Source organism: Trichechus manatus, unplaced genomic scaffold (assembly GCF_000243295.1).
Source record: "Trichechus manatus latirostris isolate Lorelei unplaced genomic scaffold, TriManLat1.0 scaffold00176, whole genome shotgun sequence".
NCBI lineage: Eukaryota > Metazoa > Chordata > Mammalia > Sirenia > Trichechidae > Trichechus > Trichechus manatus.
This window is the reverse complement of record NW_004444112.1, coordinates 4,333,563-4,356,847: the sequence shown is the minus strand read 5'-3', so window position 1 is coordinate 4,356,847 and position 23,285 is coordinate 4,333,563. Positions and strand designations below refer to the sequence as shown.

The 23,285-nt window shown below is 43.0% G+C and overlaps 1 protein-coding gene and 1 pseudogene across 2 annotated transcripts in view; one reads left to right on the top strand and one right to left on the bottom strand.

Moving 5' to 3' along the window:
* Positions 1 to 23,285, bottom strand: part of LOC101350500 (zinc finger protein 772) — a 287,781-nt gene that overhangs the window by 155,249 nt on the left and 109,247 nt on the right. The window lies entirely within an intron of this gene.
* LOC101356915 (zinc finger protein 721-like) overlaps positions 570 to 23,285 on the top strand; it is a 55,025-nt pseudogene continuing 32,309 nt past the window's right edge. The window contains exons 1-3 of the transcript XR_002825698.1: positions 570 to 920; positions 6,554 to 6,649; positions 13,047 to 14,239. The product of XR_002825698.1 is annotated as a zinc finger protein 721-like (transcript). The remainder of the gene's footprint in view (positions 921 to 6,553; positions 6,650 to 13,046; positions 14,240 to 23,285) is intronic.

Genomic DNA, 23,285 nt, shown 5'->3' with positions numbered 1-23,285 from the left:
TTGCTACTAAGGTACCAAGCCAAAGGTCCAGGGAGAGGGAGGTCCGTGCGTGCGAAACGGGTCTGCGCGGGATTTCTGGAGTCCTACTTTCGGCAGTTATTTTCGGGGCTCGTTTATCGGTATCCCCTGTGAGACACGCGGAGAGAAGATGACGGGAGCGGGGAAGGTCAGAGGCCGAGAGGACGGCCGGGTTCCGCGCCTTTGCATTTGTCCAGGTACCCAGTAAATGTCCCCTTCTCCCCAGACTCGGTTTCTGCGGGAGTTACAAGGACGGCTTCACACTTGCCCCTTCCCCACACACACTGTGCCCGCTGTTAAGAGGTGGGTGTGACGCGGGACTCTAAGTCTTCTGCGCGTTTCCGTGGAGAACACGGAAAGGCGCCTCACTCCTGGTTGGATGTAGAGAAATGTCTACATTACCCAGACGGCCGTGCCTTGCGCATCTGCGTACGCTGTTGGGCCAATGACCGCCTATCAGAGGGGCGTTTTCGCGGGACGGGTGCATTGGGCGGGACTTCCGGTCTTTTAATTGTACGTCGTCGGCGTGAGATGGTTTTTCCTGCAGGAACTGTGGCTGCAGCTGCGCTATTCTTCTCTACTCGGCTTTGTGGGACCCCCTTCCCTTTGTAGGAGCTGTGACCCATCTGTAACGGGGGTATCCCCTGGTCCCCCACTGGGTCCTTTAGTTTCCTGTTGCCGCAGCACTCGCCGGCCGTTTCTGCAGCTCCGGATGCGTGCCCTCGGCCTTGTGCGCCATTTATACGGGGGGGACACTGAGGCTCGGAGTGCGAGTCAGCTGAGATCACCTCTTCCCAAGCAGGAGAAACCGCGTGGCCCGCACCGGTCGCCAGCCTCTCAGTATTGGCCGCTTTTGTCCACAGAGTCCCGGGATGGCGGCGGAGCTGAGGCACCGGGCGCAGGTGAGTGGAGGTTGTTGTTGGAATTGCTGCTTCTCTGCTAGGTCAAAGAGAGGGCTCCTGGCCGGTCAGAAACTGAGAAACCCTGGATTTGACTTTGCAGCTGTTTGTTCACGGCAAGTGGAGCTGGAGCTGGCTTGCCACTTGCTTTATCCCAAGGCTTATAAGAGTGTCAAGAAGACATGGTGTAGTAGTTAGTTAAGCGTTCCACCACTAACCGAAAGGTCGGCGACTTGATCCCACCCAGCGACTTCTCGGAGAAAGACCTGGCGATCTGCTTCCGTAAAGATTAAAGCCTAGGAAACCCTATGGGGCAATTGCACTCTGTCATATAGGGTCGCTATGAGTCAAGTCCCACCCAACAACAACATAGGAGGGTCGGGCCTCTGACACGTTCTCAGTCAGTGGTTGTGGTATGATTGATTGATGTTTCCCCCAGAGTCTCCAAACTCCCTACCACATACTGCAAGTTCCTACCCGATCCTCCCTGGCCTACCACCTCTGACTTTGTCTCCTTACATTCTTTCCTGCTCGCTGCTCTACAGACCCACCAACCTGATCAGGCTGAGTTCTCTTCAGTCTCCCAGCCTTTACCTAGCAGTTCCCTCTGTCAAGGACACTGTCCCTGGATCTTCACAGGGTGTTCCTTCGCATCTTTCTGGCTCTGCTCAAATGTTCTTCCTTTGGGGAGGCTTTTCCTAGTAGTTCAGGATAAAGTAGCTGCTTTCCTGGTCGCCGGTGGTCTGGCATTTTTGTGTAGGGAATTTGGCAAAATTACAAGTCTCCTGGGTTGAGGTTTTGTAGGATATTGTGGGAGCAAAGAGGAGAAATAAGGAGAAAAGAACCATAACGGCTGGCCTTCATTGAGTCCTTGATGTGAACTGAGGCGCAGGCATTATGAATCACCTCATTTCATCCTCAACTTCTCAGTTAGGTTTTGTTATCACTGTTTTACACAAGAAGAACTCAGGGCTCAGAGAAGTTATGTTATCTGTGCAAGGTCACACAATGATTAAGTAGCAGAAACTCATATCCAGTATGTTGACCACTAGAGTCTGTTTTTACCTGCTTCTCTCCCACAGTGGGCTGGGAAGTAGTGGGGGTGACAACTAAAGTGAACTTTGCAAGGTGGACAGTATTCCTCCAGCTGGTCTTGTATGGCACTAGGAGAGCGGTAGCATTCAGTGCAGAGGGAAGTATGAGGACAAGGATAAGTTATATTGGTGGTTTCAGGAGGCCCAAGAGGGCTTGTGTGGCTGCCATGGTCGCCCCCACCTCCACCCCCCACACACATCTGCTCAGATAGGTCCTGGGACGTTGAGTGTGTATGGTCCTTTTATGGATGATATATTACCCTCAGTCAGTACAGACATTGTGGCTAGTCAAAGGCCCATGTTCTCATGGGAGTAGCCTGCATTGTCCCTGCCACATATATTCCCTGGTCCTGAAGTGTCCTAGCCTTAGGGATACATGCTGTGAAGACTCAGGAAGGATAAAGAGAATGATGGCTCATTATAAATCTCCCTAGGAGGCTGTGAGGCCCAGAGGGAGCCAGGGGTCCAGGGAGCTGTGCAGCTCCTGCCACTCCCACGGCAGGTGCTACGTATGGGGCCCCTCCTGTGAGTTCAGTGATGATGGCGCTGCTCCTCTGCCCACATTCACAGAAATTTTTTCAGGAGTGGCTGTAATGAATTTTTTTTTTAAAATATTTTATTGTTTTTTAGTTGAAAGTTTATACAGTGAGTTAGGTTCCCATTTAACAGTTTTTATGCACATTGTTCCATGACATTGGTTACAGTTTTCACAATGTGTCAGCATTCTCATTCTTTCCATTATGTTTGTTCTGTTTCCATTGCTCTGGCTTCACTTCCCCTGCTTGCTTTTTCATCTTTGTTTTTGGGTAAATGTTGACCGTTTGGTCTCATATAGTTAATTGTTTAAGGGAGACATTACTCTTCAGTGATATTGTTTATTTTATAAGCCGATCTATTGTTTGGCTGAAAGGTGACTTCTCGGGATGGTTTCTGTTCCAGGTTAAAAGGGCATCTTAGGGTGATAGTCTCTGGGGTTCCTCTACTCTCAATCAGTCTGGTAAGTCTGGTCTTACTTATGAATTTGAGTTTTGTTCTACATTTTTGTCCCATTCTAACTGGGACCTTCTGTTGTGTCCCTGGTCGGAGTGGTCAGTAGTGGTAGCTGGACACCATCTAATTCTTTTGGTCTCAGGTTAGAAGAAGCCAGTGGTTTGTGTGGGCTAGTAGTCCTACTGACTAGTTTCTTCTTTGAGTCTTTGGTTTTCTTCATTCTCTTTTACTTCAGACAGGTAGAGACCAATAGTTGTATCTTAGATGGCCGCTCGCAAGCTTTTAAGATCCCAGGTGCTATTCCCCAAACTAGGGGTAGAACATTAATTTTATGAACTATGTTATGCCAATTGACTATGGTCCTAAGCCCTTCAAGCCAATAAACCAATTCCATGCATTGTTTGGATATGTCTAGGAAGTCTCTGTAACTATGCCCCCTATTCACTGTATTATATGTATGGATATATAGGCAGCACACACAAACATGTATTTACAAATGCATACAGATACATCTATATCTACATGTGATGCACTCACATATGCCTTCCTATAGACATATATCCATACACTTTTACCTATGTAACCACACATATATTTTTTAGTTGTTATTGTTGTTGCGAACTTGTATATGTTATACCATTTACTGAAATTGTCCCTTTTTCTTGTGTACTACTTTTTTTTTTTTGGAGTAATTATTTTGTTTATCATTGTAGTTTAAGTGAAAGTTTACATTTCAAATTAGTCTCTTATACAAAATTTATACATACGTTGTTATGTGACCCTAATTGCTGTCCCTGTACTGTGACAGCACACTCCTCCTTTCCACCCCTGATTTCCCATGTCCATTCAGCCAGCTCCTAACCCTCTCTGCCTTCTCATCTCACCTCTGGACAGAAGCTGCCCATTTAGTCTCATGTATCTACTTGAGCTAAGAAGCACACTCTTCATGAGTATCATTTTATGTCCCACAGTCCAGTCCAATCTTTGTCTGAAGAGCTGGCCTCGGAAATTGTTTTATTTCTGAGTTGACAGAGAGTCCAGGGGCCATGCTTTCTGGGGTTCCTCCAGTCTCAGTCAGATTATTAAGTTTGGTCTTTTTACTAAAATTCAAGTTCTGCACCCTACCTTTTTCCTGCTCCATCAGGGACTCTCTGCTGTGTTCCCTATCAGGATGGTCATCGATGGTAACTGGGCACCATCTAGTTCTTCTGGTCTCAGGCTGATGAAGTCTCTGGTTTATGTGGCCCTTTCTGTCTCTTGGGCCAATGCTTTCCTTGTGTCTTTGGTGTTCTTCATTCTCCTCTACCCCAGGTGGTTGGGACCAATTGATGCATCTTAGATGGCCAGCTTGCAAGCTTTTAAGACTCCAGACACTAGTCACCAAAGGAGGATGCAGAACATTTTCTCTATAAACTTTGTTATGCCAATTGACCTAGATGTCCCCTGAAAGCATGGTCCCCAGACCCCCGCCCCGCTACTCTGTCCCTCAGAGTGTTTGATTGCATTCAGGAAACTTCTCAGCCTTGGTTAGAGTCTAATTGCACTGACTTCCCCTGCAGTGTGTGCTGTCCTTCCCTTCACCTGAGATAATTCTTATCTACCATCTAGTTAGTGAATAACCCTCACCCTCCCTCCCCACTCTCATAACCATCAAAGAATGTTTTTTTCTGTGTTTAAACCTTTTCTTGAGTTCTTATAATAGTGGTCTTATACAATATTTGTCCTTTTGTGACTGACTAAATTCACTCAGCATAATGCCCTCCACATTCCTTCATGTTATGTTTCATGACTTCATCGTTGTTCTTTATCGTTGCGTAGTATTCCATTGTGTGAATATACCATAATTTATTTATTCATTCGTCCATTGATGGGCACCTAGGTTGTTTCCATCTTTTTGCTATCATGAACAGTGCTGCAGTGAACATGGTTGTGCATATATCTATTTGTGTGACAGCTCTTATTTCTCTAGGATATATTCCAAGGAGCTGGATTGCTGGATTGTATGGTATTTCTATTTCTCGCTTTTTAAGGAGGCGCCAAATCGATTTCCAGAGTGGTTGTACCATTTTACATTCCCACCAACAGTGTATAAGTGTTCCAGTCTCTCCACAATCTCTCCAGCATTTATTATTTTTGTTTTTTGGATTAGTGCCAGCCTTGTTGGCGTGAGATGGTATCTCACTGTAGTTTTGATTTGCATTTCTCTAATGGCTAATGATAGTGAGCGTTTCTTCATGTGTCTGTTAGCCACTTGAATGTCTTCTTTGGCGAAGTGCCTGTTCATATCCTTTGCCCATTTTCTAATTGGGTTATATGTCTTTTTGTTGTTGAGGTTTTACAGTATCTTGTAGATTTTAGAGATCAGACACTAATCGGATTTGTTGCAGCCAAAAATTTTTTCCCAGTCTGTAGGTTGTCTTTTTACTCTTTTGGTGAAGTTTTTTAATGAGCATAAGTGTTTGATTTTTAGGAGCTCCCAGTTATCTAGTCTCTCTTCTGGTACTTGTGCATTGTTACTTATGGTCGTAATGAATTTAACAGCAGAAATTACTGGAAATGTGTCCCAGCCTCGTTCCTGTGGATTCACTTTGATGAAGGAGGGGTGTCAGGGTTACTCCATTGGTCCCTGGAGCAGAGGGACCTGCATTCAAGTCCTGCCTCTGCTCATAAGACTTGTGACTCTTGGTGAATTGATAAGAGCCCCCTGGCCTCAGGTCAAAGACTGTTATGTGGAGAGGATGATGGTGTTCACCTCACTGCTGTGGGAAGATTAATAAAATCCCCAAGCTCACCAAGTACCTAATGAGAAGCCCAGGGATGGGGCTGGCTCTCAGGTTGGTGGATGACAACCCAGTTCTTTTGTTTCTTTGCTTCCTCTCCTTGATGTAGACCCTCAAGCAGGTTCTAGTAGTCGCAGGATGCTTCAGGACAATAGCAGTGGCAGGTCCCCTTATTTAGCCTTCCTGGAATGAAGGTTTTCACTTCACAGAGTGGCCAGTTAGGTCACCTGCCCCCCTCAGACTACTGATAATCAGGATGTGGTTTTCAAACTGAGGAGACCAGTGTTTCTCACTCTCCCTGGGTGTCAAAGTCACCGAGGAGTTTTAAAATCTACTGATTTTCAGGCCTCCCCCTCAGAGATATGGCTTCAGTTGGTTGGTGAATGGGAACCAGACAGCCCCAGGGGGTTCTGATGCATAGGCAGATTGAGACCCACTGACTTAGATTAATTAGAAAACACTTTCTGGAAGGATGCAGTCATTTCCCTGGGTCCCATGGCTTCGTCTGAACAGTGTTTGATTATTTAGGTGGAGGTCAGAGGAAATAACGTGCTGCCTAGAGAGCAGCACTACTGTCTACAGTCCTTGGGCACCAAGGATGGGGTTTGTACCCTTGACTTCCAGGTCACATGTCAGTATTTTGAGTGCTTGGATGGAAATAGCTTCATTCCACACTCGCATCCCCATCTTGATGTCCCAGACTAGATTGAGAGGTTTCTTTTTGTTTCTTCTCTTCCCAAATCCCTGTGTTCTTTTCCTTTTCTATGAACAGGGTATCCTGTTCTAAAACCAGAGCTGACCTATGATCTGAAGCTTGGGCAGGAGCTATGGGCCATGAAGAAAGACCTTTCCCAAAGCACCTGTCCAGGTGAGTGATAAGATGTGGGCAAGTGGGGGCCCTGTACCCTGCAGAGCTTGAAGAGACCACTGATTCTGGATCCCCTTGGGAACGTTCTTGTCTTTACCTCTCTGGGGACGGAGAGCCATGTAACCTTTTGACCTTAGCTTCCTCTGTCCTTCCACCCTCATCACACTCTTTACTGCTCATCTGGAGGAGTGTGGTATATTAGGTAATGTCAGGCTCTGAGCACCAACTTAACAGTGTGGGATTATCCGCTTAACAGTAAGGGGATAACAAACCCCTTGCCGTAGAGTCGATTCCAGCTCATAAGGTTGGCACTTCGAACTCACCAGCCACTCCGTGGAAAAAAGATGTGGCGTCTGCTTCTGTAAAGATGATAGCCTTGGAAACCCTATGGGCAGCTCTACTCTGTTGTGTAGGGTTGCTATGAGTCCAGTGCCAACTTATTGGGATTAAAAACTGGCTTTCACCAGCTTTTTGGCCTGGAGGAAGGTGCGTAATCTTGTGCCTTGGTGTATCAGTTAGGCTCAGTTAAAGCTAGCTGCTATAACAGAGCATCTTCAGAATCTCAGTGGTTCCACATATGAAAACTTTCTCTTACACGAAGAAGGGAGACTTTGTACCACACAATTATCTGGACACCCAAGTAGTTTTTTTCTTTTTTAAGTAATATCTTACAGGTATGCATTGCTTAACGTTCGTAATATGTTCTGTGAAATAGGGCATTGTGTGATTTGGATGTTGTGCGAACACCATATTATATACAGGATACAGATGCACAGAACGGTCACCTGTAGGACCTGTGCCACCGCCTCGCCAAGCGACTGCATGAAAATTTTGGCTCCGCTGCCACCAGTCCTGTGTGGTCACTGCCCAGTCTCTGAGAGCTGCTGTGTACACTTGCCATCCAGCTGCCAGCTCCTTTCCCTTCCTTCCTCACTGCGTGCCTTCCCAATCTGCCACCACTGCAGCCAGACTGTTAGGCGGCTGCCACCACAGGAGGAGCCGCAGCTTCGGGCCCCATGTACCTGTATTGTGTTTTCAATGAAGGTTTACACAGCAGTTTAGGTTCACATTCAACAATTTCTACAAAATTGTTCAGTGATGTTGGTTACCTTCTTCACAGTGAGTGAACATTCTCGTTTTCATTCTGGTTGTTCTGTTTCCATTAATCTGGTTTCCTTGCCGCCTTACCTTCTCAGCTTTGTTTTAAAGTAATAGTTGACCGTTTGGTCTCATATAGATGATTTTTTAAAGGAGCACAGTACTCACGGGTAATATTCTTTATTTTGTGAGCCAGTCTGTTGCTCAGCTAAAAAGTGACATCCGGAGTTGGTTTTGGTTTAAGGTTTAAAGAGTATCTTAGGGCAGTCGTCTTAGGGAGTCCTCAGTCTTAACCAGTCAAGGAAGTCTAGATTTTTTAAGAATTTGAGGTCTGTTCCACATTTTTCTCCTGTTCTATCAGGATCCATCTATTGTGGCCCTAAACAGAACAGTTGGTAGAGTGGTAGCTGGGCACCGTCTAGTTCTTTTCATCCCAGGGTAGATGAGGCTGTGGTTCGTGTAAGCTGTTAGTCTTGTAGACTACTTTCTTCTCTGAGTCTTTGGTTTCCTTCTTCAGAGACCCAAGTACTTCATAGTGTCAACAGGTGGCTTTTTTTTTTTAATTGTACTTTAGATGAAGATTTACAGAACAAACTAGCTTCTCATTAAACGATTAGTACACATATTATTTTCTGACATTGGTTGCCAACCCCATGGCATGTCAACACTCTCCCTTTCTTGACCTTTGGTTCCCTATTACCAGCTTTCCTGTCCTCTCCTGCCTTCTCGTTTCTTGCCCCTGGGCTGGTGTGCCCACTTAGTCTCTTTTTGTTTTACGGGCATGTCTAATCTTTGGCTGAAGGGTGAACCTTAGGAGTGACCTCATTACTGAGGGAAAAGGGTACCCAGGGGCCATACTCTTGGGGTTTCTTCAATCTCTGTCAGACCAGTAAGTCTGGTCTTTTTTTTTTTTTTTTTTGTGAGTGTGTGTGTGTGTGTGTGTTAGGATTTTGTTCTACATTTCTCTCCAGCTCTGTCTGGGACCCTATCTTGTGATCCTTGTCAGAGCAGTCAGTGGTGGTAGCTGGGCACCATCTAGTTGTGCTTGACTCAGGCTGGCAGGTGGCTTTTAATGTTGCCCTGGTGTCCTTCAGCTGGCACAGGGTTAACAAGAAAGTTTGGAGAGATGTCCAACCCATTTCTATACATATCTGTTCCACTCTCATTCCACTGACAAGGACGAGGCACTGGGCCATACTTGGGCACATGGGACTGGGCAGTGGAGTTGAGCTGTGTGCCTGAGGAGAGGAGGAAATACTTTGGTGAACATCTGCTGAGTCGTCTGCACTCAGTCTACTCTGAACTGATAGTCATAATAGTTTCTATGTCATTGGGTTGTTTGAGGGTGTAGTCAGATAGTGCATGAAACTATTTAGCACAATGCCTGACCCACAGTATGTGGCTCAGCAGAGATCAGATATCAGTATCATTCATGTCATGATTTTAGCCATAATAATTATAAATATCTCACATTTTCTCCTCAACTGTGAGGAAAAAGGACCTTTCTTCCTTTCCCAATTATTTTCTCCAACTGTCCTCTGCCTTTCACTTTTTCCACCTTCTCCAATGTCTGTCCAGCCCCTCTTCAGCACCTCAGAGTCTGTTCCAAACCTTTACCCCCTCCTCAGTCCTATATCTCCATGTGACTGCCTCAGTGGCACCTCAAACTCAACACGCCTAACAAGATACCCACGACATTGCCCACTTTCTCTCACCGCCCACATTTTAGTAAATGCTTCCTCTGTCCAGGCAGGTAAGGAAGGCTGGATACAATTTCAACAACACCTCAGTACCTCCTTCTGCATCAGTTTCTACATCTAGCCATTCCCAGATTCTGTCCATGTTACATCATGCACGTCTCCTGAATCCACCACCTCCAATAGTGCCCTCAGATTTGTCCCCACACTTACTCCAAGCTCTCATCATCTTTTGTCTGAGTGATGCCGATAGACTGCTAACTGGCCTCTCCACATCTACTCTGTGTCTCCTGTTACCTCTGTCTCCTGCAGCAGCTCCCCGAGCCACTCAGCCCTTGTTCCAAACATTTACCACACCCCAGCCACTAATGTCTCAGTATGTGACCACTAATGTATCAACATATTTTCGTATTAAAAATAAAGTCTACCCCTTTGTATTGCTTGATCCTCAACCCGTATACACACATCTAAATCTCTCTCATCTGTTACTTCTCTTCTTACCTCTCCAACAGAGGTCTTGCCTCTGGGCACGGGCAGCTCTTATACCAGAGTCTAATCACACCTTTTCAGAGAACTCCCTTCTTCGCTTATTTTTCATCTCTTCTGTAACGTCATCCTTTCTCTACTTAAAATAAAAATATGCTCAATTCTTTACTGTCTTAGTTATGTAGTGCTTCTATAACAGAAATACAAGTGGGTGGCTTTAACAAACAAATTTATTTTTTCACAGTTTAGGAGGCTAAAAGTACGAATTCAGGGCACCAGTTCTAGGCTTTCTCTCTCTGTTGGTGCTGGAGGATAAGTCCTTGTCTATTCTGAGCTTCTGTTCCTGGACAATCTTCATGTGTCTTGGCATCTATCTTCTCCCATCTCTGCTTTTCTCACTAGCTTGTTTCATCTCCTTTATATCTCAAAAGAGATTGACCCAATATACACCGTACACTAATCCTGCCACATTAACATAACAAAGAACCCATTCCCAGATGGGATTATAACCGCAGGAATAGAGGTTAGGATTTACAACACATATTTTTGGGGAACCTAATTCAATCAATAACACACTTGATGAAAATCACACAAATAAAAAATGCTCATGGCTCTTTAATGGCGCTACACTGGTGTTGTCTATCCTTCCCTGTACAACCAGGCTTCCTAAAGGAGGAGTCTCATTCTTGGAAGAGAAGTGTACATTCGTGTTCCATATCTCCTTTTTTCTCTTATTTTCTGTCACTTTTTCACTGAAGTGTAACTTACAGACAGTAATGTGCACAGATCTGAGGACATCAGCTTGACGAATTTTTGCAAATGTGTAAACCCAAGTAACCACCACATAAACCAAAACAGCAAACCAACTGCTCTTGAGTCAATTCAGATTCATAGCAACCCTATTGGATAGGGTAGAACTGCCCCACAGGGTTTCCAAGGCTGTCAATCTTTACGGAAGCAGACTGCCACATCTTTCTCCAGAGGAGCGGCTGGTGGGTTTGAACTGCTGACCTTTCGGTTAGTAGCCGAGTGCGTTAACCCCTGCACCACCAGGGCTCCTAACCACCACATAGGTAGATCAATATACAGAATATTCCAGCACCTCAGCAGGCTCCTCATGGCCCTTTGTAGTCAATATCCCCTTCTACAAAGGTAACCCCAGTTTAGAATCTATCATGCATTAGTTTTGACTTTTCGTATGGACATAAACGGAACCCCACGGTATCCTCTGTCTCATGTCTGTCTTCTTTGGGTCAAAACTATGTCTGTGAGATTATTTTTCTTGTGTTTGCGTATAGGTGGAGTTGGTTCATTCTCAATACTGTGAAGTATCTCATTGTGTGATTTACCACCATTTTTTGTTTTTCATTCCTCTCTTGATTGACATTCGGATTTTCAGTTTTTGGATGTTTTAAAGGTTGCTAAGAATATTCTTTATGGTTTCTTGGTGGCTGTTAGCACTCATTTTCTAGGGAGCCTACCAAGGAGTGGACTGGCTGTTTTACTTTATCCGTACAACAGTTCTATACTTCAGGGTCCATTTTCATCTCTGTGGTTTAGAAGGGAAAATAAAACTTAGGGAATTTGAGTGTCTTGAGAAAGTCCACAGAGCTCGTGTGGGGTGCTGCTGGAATTTGAGGCTGGGATGTTTGTCCTCAGAGACCTGAACTTATCCACAACAATCAAGTGGCCTTTCTTTTTATGGTGGAGTGTACAGATTTAAGATAGATCACGAACTGTGGTTTATGATACATTACAGTCATTGGTCTGTGATTGTTTCAATGAATTCGTTTATTCATTTATTCCTTTTTGAAAGCAATATCCTGAACATCTCACAACCCAAGAATAATAACATTACTCAGTACCCTATATAGCTGTGTGTATACGCTTCTTCCCTTCCTGTACCTGGGCTTTCTCAGAGATAACCCTTTGCCTGGGTTATGGGTTTATTGTCCCATTCCTTCTGTTGTGCAAATGTTTTTATATAGACTTTCAGTTTATTTATTAGATCTAGAGCTATCCAGGTTTTTGGTTTCTTCATGTGTCTGTTTTAGTAATGTGTACCTTTCAAGGAAATTGTCCATTTTATTTAAGTAGTGAATCCATTATTTTCCAAATCATTTTTTAGTGTACTATATTCTTTTGGGAGCCCTAGTGGTGCAATGGTTAAGTACTTGGCTGCTAACCTAGAGGTTAGCAGTTCAAACCCACCAGCTGCTCCGAGTGAGAAAAGACCTGGTGATCTGCTCCCATAAAGATTACAGTCTAGGAACCCTATGGGGCAGTTTTATTACGTCCTATAGGGTTGCTATGAGTCAGAATTGATTTGATGGCAAACAACAACAACATATTCTTTTGTATCATTCTATCATAATGTATTCATGGACTCTCCATGGCATTTAATTATTTACATTTTTTCATTCTGACAATCAATGCTACCATGAACATTCATATACATGAGCCCTCACACCCACGTATAGGGCTTTCTCTTGATAATGTACCTAGGATGAAAATTGCTTCATTACAGGGTAAGCGAATATTCAAATTTAAAAAGCAATTCCCATTGTTCTATGGTGTTATGTCAGTTGGTACTTCGCCAGGAGAGCATGAGAGGTTCCATTGATAACGTTTTCAGTCCAATACTAGATTTTATAAAGTTCTTTAATTTTTCTCAAGCCAACACAAGCATAAAATGGTATCTCATGTGGTCTTGATTTGCATTTCCTCGTTGCTAAGGAGATTGACCCCTCATCATATGTTTTTTTGGCCAATCTGTGTCATCTTTGAAATGTCAGTACATGATAATTGCCTACTGACCATGAGATGTCCTCGCTGAGAGCAAACTCACCACACACAGTGTCATTAACCACTGTGTCCACCCACCCCCTGGTCTGGCTCTTCCCTGTTTCATCCTCTTCCCCTGGTTCTCCCTTCCAAAGTGGGAAAGAGGCAAAGACCATGAAAGAAAGAATTGGCAAACTTGGGTTTCAGAGATGTCAAAACATATCAGGCACAGAGGCGCTATTTCCATCTTCATGTTCTTACTGAAGTGGTAGTTTTGTTTGTTTTATGTTGTCATTACTAATAGGCCCTTTTGTATGTTTGATGTCTTTCAGGGGACAAAGCAAAACTTGAGTCCACAGAGCCAACTGCACCTGAGCCAGTGTTGTCTGATGGAGCCTCAGTCCAGGCACAGCTGACACCGGGAGCCTCCAGGGACTCTCAGCTTAGGCGAGAGAAGGATCAGGAGGGGCCACCAGAAGTGCAGGACCAACACTTGCAACCAGGGGTAGACCCCCAGAAGGAGCAGCTCCCCGGGAAAATGAGCCCTGAACATGATGGTTTTGGGACAGATGATGGTGCATGTTCAAGGATTCTGCAGGAGCGAGTCTCTCCACAAGTTGCTGTCCATGACGGTGACTCACATGGACCAGATAAAGATGCCATGACTCACAAAGAGAGACATCCCTATGTATGCAACGAATGCGGGAAAGTGTTTAACAGGAAACATCTCCTTGTTCAACATGAGCGGATTCACTCTGGAACAAAGCCCTATGAGTGCACAGAGTGTGGGAAAACTTTTAGCAAGAGCACAAACCTCCTTCAGCACCACGTCATCCACACTGGGGAGAAGCCCTATGAGTGCACAGAGTGTGGGAAGGCCTTCAGCTTCAGGTCACACCTTACACGGCACCAACAGTTTCACACTAGGGAGAAGCCCTATGTGTGCACAGAGTGTGGGAAGGCCTTCAGCCACAGGTCACACCTTGCACAGCACCAGCGAAGTCACACTGGGCAGAAGCCCTATAAGTGCACAGAGTGTGGAAAGACCTTCAGCCGAAGTTCATACTTTACACGGCATCAGTGGATTCACACAGAGGAGAAGTCCAATAAATGCATCGAGTGTGGGAAGGCCTTTAGCCGCAGGTCACACCTTGCACGGCACCAGCGGATTCACACTGAGGAGAAACCCTATGTGTGTACAGAGTGTGGGAAGACCTTCACCCAAAGCGCACACCTTGCACAGCACCAGCGGATTCACACTGGGGAGAAGCCCTATGAGTGCAGTGAGTGTGGAAAGACCTTCGCCCATCTCTCCACTTTTGTCTTGCATAAGAGGAGCCACACAGGAGAAAAACCCTTTGAGTGCAAGGAGTGTGGGAAAGCCTTTCGTGATCGGCCAGCTTTCATTCGACACTACAGCATTCACACTGGGGACAAGCCCTATGAGTGCATTGAATGTGGAAAGGCCTTCAACCGCAAGTCACACCTCACACAACACCAAAGAATTCATACTGGGAGAAGCCCTGTCAGTGTGACAGATGTGGAAAGACCTTTCACAAGTGAGCAAACTTCGGTCAACATCCAAGGACTTCTATTGGGGACAGACTCTTTAAATGTAACCACCGAGGAAAATCTTTGGCCAGAGGAACCATCTTACCCGGCATCTGATTATTCATACCAAAGCAAAAGCTCACAAGTATCATCCCTGTGAGGAAGTGTTCTGTCACAGAACTTAGACTTGTCATATAAGAGTCATAATAGAAACTGAGCTGCCTAAAGTCTGACTCTACATCTGAAAATACATCCAGGAGAGAGAACAAGTAGTCATTGTTCACTTAGGAAAATCTTCAGCCACATCTGTCTTAGTTTACTTTGCATTGTTACCTCAGGAATATTTAAACCAAGAATGAGGAGGCAGATGTTGTACCCTACCGGACCAGGTCAGATTCTGAAAAAATAGGCAGTAAAAGCCATGTTGATCAGACAAGGCTTTATTAGGGAACTTACTTACAGAGGTCGATGCCAAGAATCTCGCAACAGACAGCAAAGCCTCAAGTGTCACCCATGTAGGAGTCTGCACACAATAGTGAGGGGTGGCTGTTACATAAATTGGTGCTTACGTGCAAGGATTCATGCAGGATAGCCAGGAAAAAACATGTCTAATCTATGATGAATGGGATTGTTTTTGTTCTAGTCAGTGGGTTGCAGCTGAAGTTACAATGAAGTCAGGTATTTGGTGTATTTTTTCCTGGCCTAGGTCATTGCACAGTGAATACTCTCCTCTCTCCCAGAGTTCTTTGTGGCCAGGACCCATCTTGTATTGTTCAAGGCCCTCTCAGCAGAGGAGGGATAGAAAAAAAAGGAAAAGAAATGGAAACAGCTTTTTTCACAGTTCCTCGCCAAGCTTATTATATTTTGTCACTGATTCCTTATTTAAGGGTAGGATAGTATTGTTTCTGAGGTAAAAGGGCCTCAGCCCCTGTATGTGTTCACTGCTATCCCGTGCCAGTGGAGTTTATCAGCTGAGGGCAGGTCTGAAACAATTTCTTAAAAGGCTTTTTTGTTCTACAACATTGTCCTACCCTTGAGGTACATATATCTTTATGAGGAATATGAAGGCTCAAGTCATGAAAATAGTTTATATTTAAGGAGGTAAGGATACACATACAAATGGCTGTATCTTATTGCAGCACTTAAAGACTTTTTGACGCTTTGATTTAAAAAAAAAAATGTTTCTTCATATAGTTGCAATTGCACAACATTCATACTTTTTTTGGATCCTTATTTATTTATTTATTTTTCCTTCTGTGGCATGTGGATGATAGTGGAGCTGTGTGACCTTCCCAGGTGAGTCCTAATTCTTTCCTCTCACTGGGGTTCCTCAGCTTCTTTAATCCTTTGTAGAGAAACTTCTCCAAGTGTACCTTGACAGTTTTCTAGGGGTTGAATTACAGCTAAAACAAATTAAAACACGTAGCTAAATTAAAAGATCATGATAAACTCAGAAAACACAGAGAAGGAATCGTATCTTTCATCTTATCAAAGATTGTGTGAAGACTTGCATTAAAGTAAAATGACTGGAGTTTTAACAGGTGAACCAGGATGTATACATGCAAGTATGTGTGGGTGTCACAGTTATCACCACGGATTTGGTCCTCTGGTGCTGTCTGTAGTCAGGGAATTCTGAAATTCCTTCATTTGAGCTTTTTTTTCTTTTTTAAGCTATGTTCGATTATCACGTTAAAGAATACATCGTACACAAAGGTTAAAAAATAAACGTGTAGTTTTGCACTGCCATTGTGGGCAGAAGACATTCTGTATGATTTACAGTCTCATTATTGTGAGTATACTTCTTAGTCTTTTTGCTCCATGTCTGACAACTCTACACTAAGCCCTTGACCCCAGATATGTTCTCCCTGTGTTTTCTTCTAAAACGTTTACAGTTTTACATTTAAATCTCTGATCTACTTTGAAATTTTGTATTACAGTGTGGGTTTTAGATGGAGGTTTTTTTGGTTTGTGGATGTTCAGTTGTTTCAGCACCATTTGTTGAAAAGACTATCCTGTCTCCATTGAATTGCTTTTGCCCCTTTGTCAAAAATCAGTCAGGCATATTCATGTTGGTCTACTTCTGTTTTTTGTATACTGTTCCATCGATCTAATGTGTCTAAACCTCTGCCAGTACCATACTGTGTTGATAACTGTAGCTATCCAGTACATCTTAAAATTGTGTGAAGTGATTCCTCTTGTTTAATCTTTTTTTTAAAAAAATTGATTTAGCTATCCTAGTTCCTTTGCCTTTCCATATAACTTTTTGAATGAGTTTGTCTATATTCATGAAAAATTGTTCTAGAAATTTTTCTTTTCTAATGTAAGCATTTAGTGTTATTCATTTCCCTCTTAGCACTGTTTTAGATCTATCCCGTGATTTTTCATTCAGATATATATATTTCTTGACTTTTTTTGAGGCATCTTTTCTGACCCATGGATTTTTTAGAAATACGTTGTTTAATTTTCAAGTGTTTGGAGTATTTTCTGAAATCTTTTTGTTACTGATTTCTAGTTTGTTTCACATTTGGTCCGAGTTCATACGTGGTGTGATTTCAGCACTTTCAAATTCATTGAAGGTTTGTTTTGTGACTCAGGATATGATCTCTCTTGTTCCATGGGTGCTTGATACGGATGTGAATTCTTCTATTGTTGGGTGTTCTATAAATGTCTATGAGATCCTGTTGGTTGATGGTGTTACTCAGATTTTCCATTCTGTTGCTGATTTCCTGTCTAGTATTTTAATTCCTGAGACAGGTGTGTTGAAGCCCCCAGTTATAATTTTGGAATTGTTTATTCCTCCTTCAAGTTCTTTCAGTTTTTGTTTCATGTATCTCAGAGCTCTGTTCTTTGATGCATACACGTTTATGACTGCTGTGTCTTCTTGGTGTATTGACCCTTTTATCACTATGTAATATCCTTTTTTGTCCTGTTAATGTTCTTCCTTCTGAAATATATTTTATCTGATATTAATATAGCCACTCTTGTATTTTTTTTATCAATGTTTGCATGGTTTAGCTTTTTCCAACCTTTCATTTTTAACCTACTTATAGTATTAACATTTGAAGTAATTTTCTTGTTGACAGCATATGTTTGGTTTTTATTCATTCTTGCCAATCTATCTTTTAATTGTTAAATTTACACCATTTACATTTAAAGTAGTTATTGATATATAACCCACTACCGTCAAGTCAATTCCAACCCATACCAACTCTGTAGGACAGAGTAGAACTGCCCCATAGGGTTTCCAATGCTGTAAATCTTTACAGAAGCAGACTCCCACATCTTTCTCCCATGAGAGAGGTTGGTGGGTTCGAACCACTGATCTTTCGGTTAGCAGGCAAGTATTCAACCACTGCGCCACCGGGGTTCCTTGATTATTGATATATTAGGACTTAAATCTGCCATTTTATGACTTTTTTGTTTATTTCCTATGTTTTTTTCCTCAGATTAACTTGAACATTTTTTTAAATTCCATTTTGATTTTTCTGTAATTATGTTTTTGAGTATATTTTTCTGTATAGTTTTTTTTTTTAGTGGTATTTCTAGGTATTACAATGCACATATGTAACTTAACAGTTTACTTGAATCAACATTTTAGCAATTTGAATGAAGTATTGAAATCTTACTTCCATTTGGTCCCTAAACTCCCCATTCTTTTAATAGAATTGTCTTGGTATTTACTCTTTATATTGAGTAAACATATATTCATGTTACAAATTATAACATATCCAGTGATGTTATAATTTTTTAATAAACTGTTAAACATATTTTAAGACTCATATGGAGGAGAGTCTGTTTAACTCTACTTTTACCTAAGCCATTGTTCTTTATTCCCGAAATCCCAAGTCATCTTCTGTTAACGTTTCCTTTTTCTTTGGAGATCTTTCTCTATCCTTTCTTCTTAGGGTAGGCCCGCTGGTGACAAATGTTCTTTGTTTTCCTTCATCTGAGATTGTCTTTATTTCCCCATCATTCCTGAAGGATATTTTTGCATTGTATAGGGTTAGGTTTGATGGTTCTTTTCTTTTGGTAGTATAAAAATGTGCCCCCTTTCTTCTGGTCTGCATGATTTCAGATGAGAAATCTGCTACCATTTGAATTGTTGTTCCTTTATAGGTAATACATTATTTCTTTCTACATGTTTTCAATTTTTGTTCTTTGTCTTCGGTTTTCAGGATTTTGATTATCATGTGCCCTGGTGTCTTTTTTTTTTTTTTTTTTTTTTTTTTTACTTGGGGTTGTATCATTTTCCTCGGATTGTCATACTGAAATATCTTATGGCTATGCTAACATTAATTTACTGTCTCACAGTTCTGCAGGCTAGAAGTCCAACTCAACATGTTGGCTAGGCCATGCTTTCTCCAGAATTTCTAGGGGAAGATCCTTTCTTGTCTCTTCCAGGTTCTGGTAGTTCCAGGCATCCTTTGGCTTGTAGGTGCCTATTCACATGGGTATCCTTCCTCTTTCTGTCTCTCTGTATCTCTTTTGTAGGGACATCACTCAAATTGGAGTAGAACTCACCCTACTCTACTCTAGTATGACATCATGTTAACTGATAACATCTTCAAAGACACAATTTCAAAACAAGGTCTCTTCAGAGGTACCAGGGGTTAGGACTTCAACAGCTGATGAGGACCAAAACTAGCTCATCATTCCAACCATGTGTCACTGTCTTTGTAGCTAGAAGAGGAAGGGTAGTAGGAATATCAACCAGGAAGTGATAAAGAGCAAACTAGGAAGAGTGGAGAGCAATTGTCTTGACCTGGACTGGACCCTTGTGAAGGGAAACCAGGAAGATGGAGGGTAGAATGAAGGGGAGGTGGACACTCAGGATCCCTAACTCTCCCTTCACCTTCTTCCAGAAAAGAGGCTCTCTTTCCCTTCCTGCCAGCCAGTGCCTAACAGCTGATGACTTTGAACATGGTTGTCTGCTGGGCAAGAGGAATTTGGCAGTGTAATCTGTATCAGCCCAAAGAAAATCACCTTTATTGTAGTCCTGAAAGTTTCTTTCTCCTCTGAGGAGAGAGAAGGAAGGTCTGGGAACAGGCACTAGATTAGCATACAATGGGAACTTTACTTTGTGTAATTAGAATGAACAGAGAAAAATCTTCAAAGTGGAAGCAATGCGGTAGTTTGAAGGAGAATCTAAGTTCTGATTAGGAGAGAAAAGAAAAAAAAAATTTAAAGAATCTGCCAGAGATTCATCCAGGCACTGTCTTTTCTGTCGATGTGTCTGGATTTCAATTTCTTTGTGCAGCTGCTGCTCGGGTCCTTAGTTCTCTACCTAGGATTCAAGACCATTTAGAAAGATAAAATCCCTGACATCCAATGGTGACTTAAAAGACGTTATGTAATGTACTTCTGGGATAATTGGTAGAACTCATAACATGACTTCATTTGTTTCTTGTCCTCAACGACGTAATGTTGGGCTGGACAAGCGTTCATCTTTCTCCATTCCTTAGATGATTTCACTCAGTATGAGAGTGTAAGCTAGCAACTCCCAAATTTATATCTTCAAGCCAGAACCCTCTCCCAGTGTTCATTCATATGTGGAATTGCCTGTGTGATCCAGATTTTTTGGATCTCATAGACATTCCAAACTGACCACACTTGAAATTAGAGTCCTGGGTTTTCCTAGTGTCCGCCACCACTTGCCGCCTCCTGCCTAAAACAAAAACCAGACCCATTGCTGGTGGAGTGGATTCTGACTCAGCAACCCTACAGGACAGAGTAGAACTGCCCCATAGGGTTTCCAAAGATTGGTGGATTTGAACTGCTGACCTTTTGGTTAGCAGCCAAGCTCTTAACCACTACGCCACCAAGGCTTCTCTGCCTCCTGCCTAGTGGATGACAAATCCATTCTTTTGGTGCCCTTTTCAATGACATTACTCAAAAGTGCATGCACTGAGGCAGGGTCAAGATGGCAGAGTAGTCAGATGCCTCCGGCGGTCCCTCTTACAACAAAGACCTGAAAAAACAAGTGAATCGATTATATATGACAATCTAGGAGCCCTGAATATCAAAGGTAAAGTTGAGGAGTTGGACTGAGTGGCAAGGGGAAGGAGAGACAGTTTGGAAGCAGTGAGGAGTTGCCAGACCTGACCTGGTGAGATCCTGAGCCCTTCAGGCCTGATCAGCACCTACCCATGGTGCGTGGTGAGGCAGGCAAGCAGCAGCACATGGGAGGTGTTTTCCACATCGGGAGACACCCAGCAGCAGAAAGTCTACTTGGCCATCCAGAACCAGTGACAAATAGCCCTTGACTGGTGAAAGGTAAGTACTTGTGTCCGGCCTACCGTGTGGATGAAAAATACCCCCCTTAGGGAAAAACCTCTCCCCATTTACCTCCCCACTCCCTGCTCTGCATTGGGTCTGGAACTGGCTTCAGCAATTGCTGAGTCGCCTGGGCCGGAAGCAGGACCCATTGCGTGCCCTGAGCCATTCTCCCTGCCTTGGAGAGAGAACAAATTAATGGGAAAAAATAATCTGCCAGCTCCCTTAAGCCGGGAATTCAGGATAGGCACAGCTCCTTTGCCTAGGCACAGGCATAAGGGATCCATAGAATTTGAGTGCCTTTCCCCCTGCATAGACTTGTGTGGGCCCATTTCAACAGCATAGGCCCTCATCACCACAGTACAACAGGGTATATACCTGAAGTCTAACTTCAACTGTTTCAGCTGTGAAATGGCAGGTTTCTGACATTGAATGCTGCTCTGCCCATTAAGCGTGGTCTTCACCTACCCACATCAGGGGCCTGAGGACTGGTGGCTCCACCCATGCCACCTTGCCACCTGTGATGGGCCCAAGAATAAAAGGTGCCCCCCAATCATTACAGCCAACAGCATTGGGTGCTCATAGTCCGGCTGCAAAACCTCACCCATTTATGTGCTCTAGGGAACAGGGACATAGTTTCCTCCTGAACACTTAGGGATGGCCATCAACCCCGTCCCTTGCTCAGCCTGTGTCCCCCTGCTGCAGTCAGATGCCTATGCCTACATCACCCATGCCTGTCCAGAACTGTGAGAGCCTGCACCACACACTTGGTGGCCAACTACCTGTACACCTGAGCTGAATCAATGCAGAAGGAATGGGTGGACTCCTGGGCTCACATACTTAGCGGCAGGTTTGGCCACCTGGTGGCAGGTCATTGGAGCTTCAGGGGTGCTGGTGACTAGGCTAGCTCACACAAGCAGCCTATTTGGGCATATCAAAACAGAAACAAGAAGCTAGGACACAATAAGAACACATAAATATAATAACTTATTGATGGCTCGGAGACAACAGTCAATATCAAATCACATAAAGAGGCAGACCATGATGCCTTCAGCAAGCTCCCAAAACAATCAAATGTTTTGGAGGAAGAAAATTTCTTGGAATTACCGGAGGCAGAATACAAAAGATTAATATACAGAACTCTTCAAGAGATCAGGAAGGAAATTACGCAAAATGCAGAACGTGCAATAGAGGAATATAATGACATTGAACAGGCTGCAAGAATCCATAGAGAGACAGCAATCAGAAATCCAGATTAACAATAAAATTTCAGAATTAGACAACTCAGTAGAAAGTCATAGGAGCAGAATTGAGGCAATGAAACTCAGAATTAGTGAGATTGAAGATAAACCACCTGACACCAACTTATTTGAGGAAAAACCTGATAAAAGGATTTAAAAAATGAAGAAACCCTAAGACTTATGTGGGATTCTATCAAGAGGAATAACCTATGAGTGATTGGAGTACCAGAACAGGGGGGATAACAGAAAATACAGAGAGAATTGTTGAAGATTTGTTCGAAGAAGACTTCCCTGATATCATGAAAGATGAGAAGACATCTATCCAAGATGCTCATCGAACCCCACGTAAGGTAGATCCCAAAAGAAAGTCACCAAGACATATTATAATCAAACTTGCCAAAACCAAGATAAAAAGAGAATTTTAAGAGTGTCTAGGAATAAATGAAAAGTTATCTACAAAAGAAAGTTAATAAGACTAAGCTCAGACTACTCAGCAGAAACCCTGCAGGCAAGAAGGCAATGGGATGACATATATAAAGCCTTGAAGGAAAAAAAAATTGCTAGCCAAGAATTATATATCCAGGAAAACTGTCTCTCAAATATGATAGCGAAATTAGGGCATTTCCAGATAAACAGAAGTTTAGGGAATTTTCAAAAACCAAACAACAATTACTAGAAATACTAAAGGGAGTCCTCTGGTTAGAAAATCAATAACATCAGATAACAACCCAAGACTAGAACACAGGACAGAGCAACCAGATATCAACCCACAAAAAATTTTTGGACATTACAAGTCAGGTAAAGGTATAATCTCTATAATCTACAAGAAAACCCAACACCTCTACAACAAAAAGACAAAGAATACGATTTAAAAATTGGCAAAGGAAATGAACAGACACTTCACCAAAGAAGACATTCAAGCGGCCAACAGAACCATGAGGAAATGCTCGCGATCACTAACCATTAGAGAAATGTAAATTAAAACCACAATGAGATACCATCTCACCCCGGCATTACTGGCACAAATCAAAAACACTGGAAATAACAAATATTGGAGGGGCTGCGGGGAGATCAGAACTCTTGTGCACTGCTGGTGGGAATGCATAATGATACAACCATTTTGGAAAATGATATAGCGCTTTCTTAGAAAGCTAGAAATGGAAATACCATATGATTCAGCAATCCCACTCCTAGGAATATATCCTAGAGAAATAAGAGCCATCACACGAATGGCCATATGCACACCCATGTTCATTGCAGCATTGTTCACAATAGCAAAAAGATGGAAACAACCTAGATGCCCATCAACAGATGGATGGATAAAGAAGCTATGGTACATACACACAATGGAGTATTATGCAATGATAAAGAACAATGATGAATCTGTGAAGCATCTCATAACATGGATGAAACTGGAGGACTTTATGCTGAGTGAGATAAGTCAATCACAAAGGGACAAATATTGTATGAGATCTCTATTGTAAAAACTCATGAAAAAGTTTACAC